The sequence below is a fragment of the Podarcis liolepis genome (assembly GCF_965112155.1).
Source record: "Podarcis liolepis genome assembly, chromosome: 18".
In the NCBI taxonomy this organism is placed as follows: Eukaryota; Metazoa; Chordata; class Lepidosauria; order Squamata; family Lacertidae; genus Podarcis; species Podarcis liolepis.
Genome location: NC_139572.1, coordinates 9,837,010 through 9,845,151, shown reverse-complemented (window position 1 = coordinate 9,845,151; position 8,142 = coordinate 9,837,010).

Below are 8,142 nucleotides of genomic sequence, written 5' to 3'. Positions count from 1 at the left end.
TGATCTGTCCTTCCAGTGAGCACTCAGGGCTGGTTTCCTTCAGAATGGAGAGGTTTGATCTTCTTGCAGTCCATGGGACTCTCAAGAGCCTCCTCCAGCACCATAATTCAAAAGCATCCATTCTTTGGCGATCCGCCTTCTTGATGGTCCAGCTCTCACTTCCATACATCACTACTGGGAAAACCATAGCTTTAACTATACGGACCTTTGTTGGCAAGGTGATGTCTCTGCTTTTTAAGATGCTGTCTAGGTTTACCATCGCCTTTCTCCCAAGAAGCAGGCATCTTTTAATTTCGTGACTGCTGTCACCATCTGCAGTGATCATGGAGCCCAAGAAAGTAAAATTTCTCACTGCCTCCATTTCTTCCCCTTCTGTTTGCCAGGAGGTGATGGGACCAGTGGCCATGATCCTAGTTTTTTGATGTTGAGAGTTGTTAGGAGACCTCTATTCCCCTTCTCGGAATTTCAGTTCCTGGTTTAACAGCTAATACTTCTTCCCAGGGAACTCTGGAGATTCCAGTTCCCTGAGGGGAGCAAGGAGGAGGGAGGGCATTTCTTGACCCCTCTCAGCGCCCTGAACTACAGATTCTTTGTGGAGGAAGACACAAGTACGGTGTAGAATTGCCATGAAATGCAATAGGAACCAACGTTGTGCTTTCATTCCTGATTGAAACTGGATTCTCGACTGCCATGGGATTTGGCTGTTGACAGACACATGCTCTTAACTTTCTCTGAAATATCTTTCCTCCTCCTCTCCCTTGCCCTCCCGTCATCCTCGTATGCCTTCCCGGACTGAGGGATATTCCAGAGGGGAGTTCCCAGAAGCCTATCAAAATGTGCCAACAAACTTGGATGCTGAAAAGCTCTCGGTTTCCATGTGTGCTGGCAAGAAGGGACTTTTGGGGGGTAGGAAAGTCCCTTTTAAAAAAGAGAGAGATCAACTGCAAGGACCATTTCCTGGATTGTGAATGTGCTTGTTTAAATATACTTCTAATAGAATTATGGGGTGGTGGTTGCTTTTTTGGAGGGGACCGAGTTTTGCTGTTTCTCAAAGCAGATGCAATGAATCTGTGTCCCTCGCTCACCTTTCTGCAGACAGGTGAGAGATGTGAGCCTGTGATAAGAATTTTAAGGTCTTAGATAGATAATAAATGTGCCAACCAAGCACATATATGGATCAACACCGGAGGACCGACCTGGAACCATTTTTGATTCCCAAACTGTCCCAAACAGACCAAATGTTTTCTCTGCAAGGTCAGAGGAAAATGGAAAAGCCTCCCCATCGTCTTTTCATTCACAAATTCTGTCTTAAGGGCATGCCTGTCTGTTTGAATGGGGTGAGCCTGTGACCTGGCTCAGGAACTAAGTATTTATCATTACAAAAGACTGACCAGGCTCCCCAGGGTATCCAGTCAAGTGAGCATTAACAGGTAACCTGTCAGACAAGATAAACAACGCACTCAGATTTCTGCTGTAGACCGCCTTTTCTGTGATGTAGGGATAATGTATCTAGGATGGTGGTCTTAGGTTACACCCCTTTTGTATGTATGATGTATGGAGGGGTGGTCTGGAGCTCCAGGGCAGGGAATTTAAAATGTCTATATAAGGGCGGGCACACCTTGGTTCTGGGTCCTCTTCCTCTCCTGCGTGTGAGGGGAGCACCCTGTTGCAACAGATCAATAAAGATCAAGCTTACTAGCTGCTTTGCTTCTCAATATTCTCTGCTTGGCCTCTGTTATTTTCTCCTACCAATAGGGAACCTATGTAAGGACTCTGTATGGGCTCTTGGATACCCCATAAGGGAAAAAAGGGCAAAATTTTGTTTACAACAAGCCTGTCTTGCAAAGGAAGAGCCTGCTGGATCTGTTGTTGTTGAAATTTAAATAATATTCTTTTTAAAAAATATTTTATTAATTTTTTATTAATGACATTCCAGTTAATAAAATATCAACTTCATATCCGAAGAAAAAAAGAAAGAAATTAGAAGCCAATTATACATTCTGAATTAATTAATTTAATGGGACTTCCCATATTCTGGCTGGTCCGGATAAAGTCTTTTATTTTGGTTCCTGCGTTTTCTCTGTTGTTTATTCTCAATATCATAGTTCCGATTTTAATCTCTTCTTATCCTCATCCTTTTCCATTGTGCTTAATGAATCCATATTATGTTGGCATGCAAGAGGAAATTTTATTCTTCTTGTTGTTATTCTTCAAATTTTTTTCGGCACAGTCCCCCAAACTGGGGGCCCCCACAGTCATATCTCTAACATTCTCAGCTGTCTTCCAGCTTTCTCTCATTTAATGAAGTTTAAAGTTTGTTTAATGAAGTTTCGGGGTCTTTTAGCGAACTGGTACAGTGGTACCTCGCAAGACGAACGCCTCGCAAGACAGAAAACCCGCTAGACGAAAGGGTTTTCCGTTTTGGAGGCGCTTCGCAAGACGAATTTCCCTATGGGCTTGCTTCGCAAGACGACAGCCCATAGGGAAATATCCGGGACAGCGGGGAAGCGCAGCGCGTCTTCCCTACTGTCCTCGGACCTCCTCCGAAGCCGGGCGGTGGGGCAGGAACGCCTCCTCCCGCCGCCGCCGGGCTTCGGAACGGTGCTCCGAAGCCGGGCGGCGGGGAGGGAACACCTTCTGAAGGCGGGCGGGGGGCGAAAGTCTTTGTCCCCCCTGCCTGCCTTCCCAGGGGCTTTTAAATCGCCCCGGACAGCGGAGAAGTCCTCCACTGTCCCGGGGCGATTTTAAAATGCCGCCCGCCAGCATTTTAAGATCGCCCCGGACAGCGGAGAAGTCCTCCGCTGTCCCGGGTTTTTTTAAAATGCTGGGGGTGGGAAGAAAAGCCCTTGTCCCCCCCCCCAGCCTTCAGAAGAGGTCCGGGGACAGACTGCCTGGTCTGAAGGCGGTTTCCCTAGGAACGCATTAATTGATTTTCAATGCATTCCTATGGGAAACTGTGCATCGCAAGACGAAAAACTCGCAAGACGAAGAGACTTGCGGAACGAATTAATTTCGTCTTGCGAGGCACCACTGTATTTCCAAGTCCAAAAGTCTCCCGTAGAAGCAATGCAATGGTTCCTCTACAATCCAAGCGTTGCTCCCTCTGGGCCCTAGAGAGAGCTTGCACCAATCAGAGATTCACCATCACTTTGTTATCAATCCATATACGACGTATGTTGTTGTTTAGTCGTTTAGGCGTGTCTGACTCTTCGTGACCCCCTGGACCAGAGCACGCCAGGCACTCCTGTCTTCCACTGCTTCCTGCAGTTTGGTCAAACTCATGCTGGTAGCTTTGAGAACACTGTCCCACCATCTCGTCCTCTGTCGTCCCCTTTTCCTTCTGCCCTCCATCTTTCCCAGCATCAGGGTCTTTTCCAGGGAGTCTTCTCATGAGGTGGCCAAAGTCTTGTAGCTTCAGGATCTTCCAGTGAGCACTCAGGGCTGATTTCCTTCAGAATGGAGAGGTTTGATCTTCTTGCAGTCCATGGGACTCTCAAGAGTCTCCTCCAGCACCAGAATTCAAAAGCATCCATTCTTCGGCGATCAGCCTTCTTTATGGTCCAGCTCTCACTTCTATACATCACTACTGGGAAAACCAGAGCTTGAACTATAGGTATAGGGAAATTTAAATAATATTCTGTTCCCACAGTGGCTACTCTTTGGAACTCAGGGATGTCCAGTGCAGCTGAATGTCGGGCGATTTGGGACCTATCCAAAAATTACCCTTTTCGGTTAGACTGCGGAACTCATTGCCACAGGAGGCAGCTTGGATGGTTTGAAAAAATGACTGGATGGATTTAGGGGGGATAAATAGCCACTGATGGCTACTAGCTGTAAGGCTACATGGTCAGGGCAGTTGCTGGCATCTGTCTGTCTTGAGAAACAATGGCGTGTACCTCAGGGGGTGCAGAATCACAGCTCCCACTGTGGCTGCAGAAATGAATCCCTCTCTCTGGGTGCTCTGTCTCCCCCTCAATTCATTTACGGCTGTTCTTTATACTTAACGTTATAATATATGAGATAAAAGCCACCTAGCAAATGAAAAACCTCAAGAATCAGGAAGGTAGGAAAGCCACTCTGTGACATCACAGCAGCTCAACCAACGAGGAGAGGCCTGCTTGGTGTCTAGCCCAGTGTTTCCCAAACGTTTTTGGGCAACGGCACACCTGTTTACCGGGAAAAAATCTCGCGGCACACCACCATTAAAGCCCCGCCCCGTGACGTCAGCGCGCAGTGTCACGCCGGGAGGGACGCACAAAAGTTAAAGTTTTTTCCCTTCCCCTTGCCGGGGTGGGAGGAGGCAGCAGAGCGAGGGATTGAGGGACGGCGGCAGCGGCTGTTGTGGTGGTGGCGGCGATAGCGGGCGGAGGAGGAGCCGTCGCCGGGAGTTGCTGCTGCTGCTGCTGCTGCCCGGACATGCCGGCCTCCTCCTCCTCCGCTGTCTCGCGCGCCTCCCTTTTGCGCGCGCTGCCCCGCCGCTCGGCACCAGCACCGCGGAGCCGCCCCCGGCTCGACGCGGATCCTCGCCGCCGCCGCCGCCTCTCGCCGCCCGACTCGCCCGCCTCCCTCCCACGGCACACCAGCCGGTGTCTCACGGCACACTAGTGTGCCGCGGAACACCGGTTGGGAAACACTGGTCTAGCCAATCACAATGCAAAATTTCTAGGTGGGTAGTACTCATGTTTCACCTCAAGAGGGTGCTGTTTTCTAATCCTCAAACGAAGATGAAACTGGCTAAGAGATTTAAGGAGGAATCCTGAATTAAAAATAAAAATACACTTTTTGCTGCCTTTTTGAAGATTGCATGACTTGCAAGGGGAAGATTTTGTCCTGCTCGTTGCAGTGAAAGAACAAAAGCAAAGATCAAGACCATAATTCAGAGGTTTTCTTTCTTTCTTGTATGATGCAGCGTCAGGAAAAGGGAATAAGAACCTGTTTATTTAGGCAAAGCTTTCAAAACACACTTTCCTTCTGCTGCCTTTGAGAAAACACCTTCGCAGAAACCCACATGAGATTTGAAACACCAGGGAAATACATTTGCAAACTCTTCCAGTGTCCCTATTTTCCAGGGACAGGCCTGGGTTTACAGAATCTGTCCCGGTTTCTGATTTGATCCCAAAATGTCCTGCTTTCCCTTAGGATGTCCCTATTTTCATCGGAGAAATGTTGGAGGGTGTGGAGTTATGCGTCCCCCGAGCCAAGGAGATAAGCAACTACACAACCTTTAGAAGACACCTTGTTATGTTGGAAGTGAAATAAAAAAATTAAGGTCATATATATATATATATTGTTCATAAATGTACCAAGCAAGCACATACATAGATGTGTGGACCACATGTCTGGAGCAGCACAGGAGAACTGCCCTGAAACCCTTTTCACTCCCAAACTGACCAAATGTTTTCTCTGCAAGGTCAAAGGAAAATGGAAAAGCCTCCCCATTGTCTTTTCCTTCACAAATCCTGTCTTAAGGGCATGTCTGTGTATGAATAGGGTGAGCCTGTGACCTGGCTCAGGAACTAAGTATTTATCATTACAAAAGACTGGCCAGGCTCCCCAGGGTATCCAATCAAGTGAGCATTAACAGTTGACCTGCCAGATAGGAGGTAAACAACGCACTCAGATTTCTGTTGTAGACCGCCCTTTCTGTGATGTAGGTATGATGTATATGGGGGTGGTCTTGGACTCCAGGGCGGGCAATTAAAATGTCTATATAAGGGCGGGCACACCTTGGTTCAGGGTCCTCTTCCTCTCTTGCGTGTGAGGGGAGCACCCTGTTGCAACAGATCAATAAAGATCAGGCTTACGAGCTGCTTTGCTTCTCAATATTCTCTGGTTGGCCTCTGTTCTTTTCTCCTACCAATAGGGAACCTATGTAAGGACTCTAGATGGGCTCTTGTGTCCCCCATAAGGAAAGAAGGGTAGATTTTGTTTATTACAGAAGCCTCCCAGAGTGGCTGGGGCAACCCAGTCAGATCAGCAGGGTAATTATTGTTGTTGTTGAATAGGACATCCCTATTTTCATGGGGAGAAATGTTGGAAGGTATGCATTTGTCGCGGTCACGCCAAGTGACTAGGCTGGCAGGGAGAAAGGAGCCCCGAGTCCATGGGCAGTATCCGGCTCCCTCATCCGCACATGAGCGCGCACAGCCTGTCCAGCAATGAAGTTCGAACTCTGTGTAGTCACTGGATTCTTTGAGGGTGGGGGTGCGGGGGGGGGAGTGAACAGCTGGGGAGGGAAGGGTGGTGCCAACTTATGAGGAACGGCTAAGGGAGCTGGGCATGTTTAGCCTGGAGAAGAGGAGGTTAAGGGGTGATATGATAGCCATGTTCAAATATATCAAAGGATGTCACATAGAGGAGGGAGAAAGGTTGTTTTCTGCTGCTCCAGAGAAGCGGACACGGAGCACTGGATCCAAACTACAAGAAAGAAGATTCCACCTAAACATCAGGAAGAACTTCCTGACAGTAAGAGCTGTTGGACAGTGGAATTTGCTGCCAAGGAGTGTGGTGGAGTCTCCTACTTTGGAGGTCTTTAAGCAGAGGCTTGACAACCATATGTCAGGAGTGCTCTGATGGTGTTTCCTGCTTGGCAGGGGGTTGGACTCGATGGCCCTTGTGGTCTCTTCCAACTCTAGGATTCTATGATTCTATTCTATGAACTTGAACAAAATAATGGGAGGGAGCCCAGTCCTGTAACCCCTGCGCTGCATAATCGATTGCATGGCACCATGCACTCACACCATTTGAATGGCAATGCCCGTCAACTTGGGGGGGGGGTTATGTCCTCCTCAAGACCCCTTGTCCCCTAGGAGTTGGCTCATATGACGGTGAATACCCCCTCCTGCCACCCCCTCCAAAACACCTCTTACACCGATGCAGCAATTAAGACTTGACAGCTAATCAATCAATCAATCAGTCAATTTTTATTGGCAGAAAGAGAAAACGGGCACATGTTGGTCGAAACCTAAGATTGCCATCTGTTTGCAAAACAATACGTGCGTCGATGTGTGTATACCTCAGTTCTGTCCTGGGTTCAACTCTCGGCCTTCCCAAAGAATGTTCCTATTTTTGACAGCCGTGTGCTATTTTGGGGGGAGAGGGGCTGCTGGACGCAGGCCCCAGAGTCTTGTTACGGGACTATCCGAGCGGCTGACCCCTTGGTGTGGGTTACCTTGACCTGGGTGACAGGAGAGAAGCCCCCCCCCCCTTTCCCCATCTCTTTGTGGGGATTATTCCCATGTAAGGGCTCTGACCCGGGTTACTGGCACCGTTTCATGTGAACTCCGCGCCGTGTTTCGCCCTGGGACCGGGCTTCCTAGAACCAGGGGGTAGGCCTCCCTTCTCGGAAGAAACAGGAGCCATGCATGTGCGGTTTGTTGTCGTTGGCCAGTCACTTGGCACTTGGACGGAGGCCTTGCAGGCAGCTTGTTATGTCTGGTGGCTCCGCTCTTGAGATGAAGGAGACGGTGGTCAAATGCAGGGATTCAGATTCTGACTGCATTTAAGAGCAGATCTAGCTGACTTGCAGGACATGGGTGGCGCTGTGGGTTAAACCACAGAGCCTAGGACTTGCCAATCAGAAGGTCAGTGGTTCGAATCCCCGCGATGGGGTGAGCTCCCGTTGCTCGGTCCCTGCTCCTGCCAACCTAGGAGTTCGAAAGCATGTCAAAGTGCAAGTAGATAAATAAGTACCACTCCGGCGGGAAGGTAAACGGTGTTTCTGTGCACTGCTCTGGTTCGCCAGAAGCGGCTTAGTCACGCTGGCCACATGACCCGGAAGCTGTACGCCGGCTCCCTCGGCCAGTAAAGCGAGATGAGCGCCGCAACCCTAGAGTCAGACACAACTGGACCTAATGGTCAGGGGTCCCTTTACCTATTTAGCTGACTTGCACATTCCCACTCTGAGGATTGGGGTGTATGGGGTCTTACAGGAGGGTGTAATAAATGAAAATCTGCCCTGATTCCCTTATGGGGGACACAAGAGCCCTTATAGAGTCCTTTGCAGGTTCTCCATCGGTCGGAGAAAATAACAGAGGCCAACCAGAGAATATTGAGAAGCAAAGCAGCTTGTAAGCCTGATATTTATTGAGCTGTTGCAACAGGGTCTTCACTCCCCACACGCAGGAGGGAGGAGGAACCCAG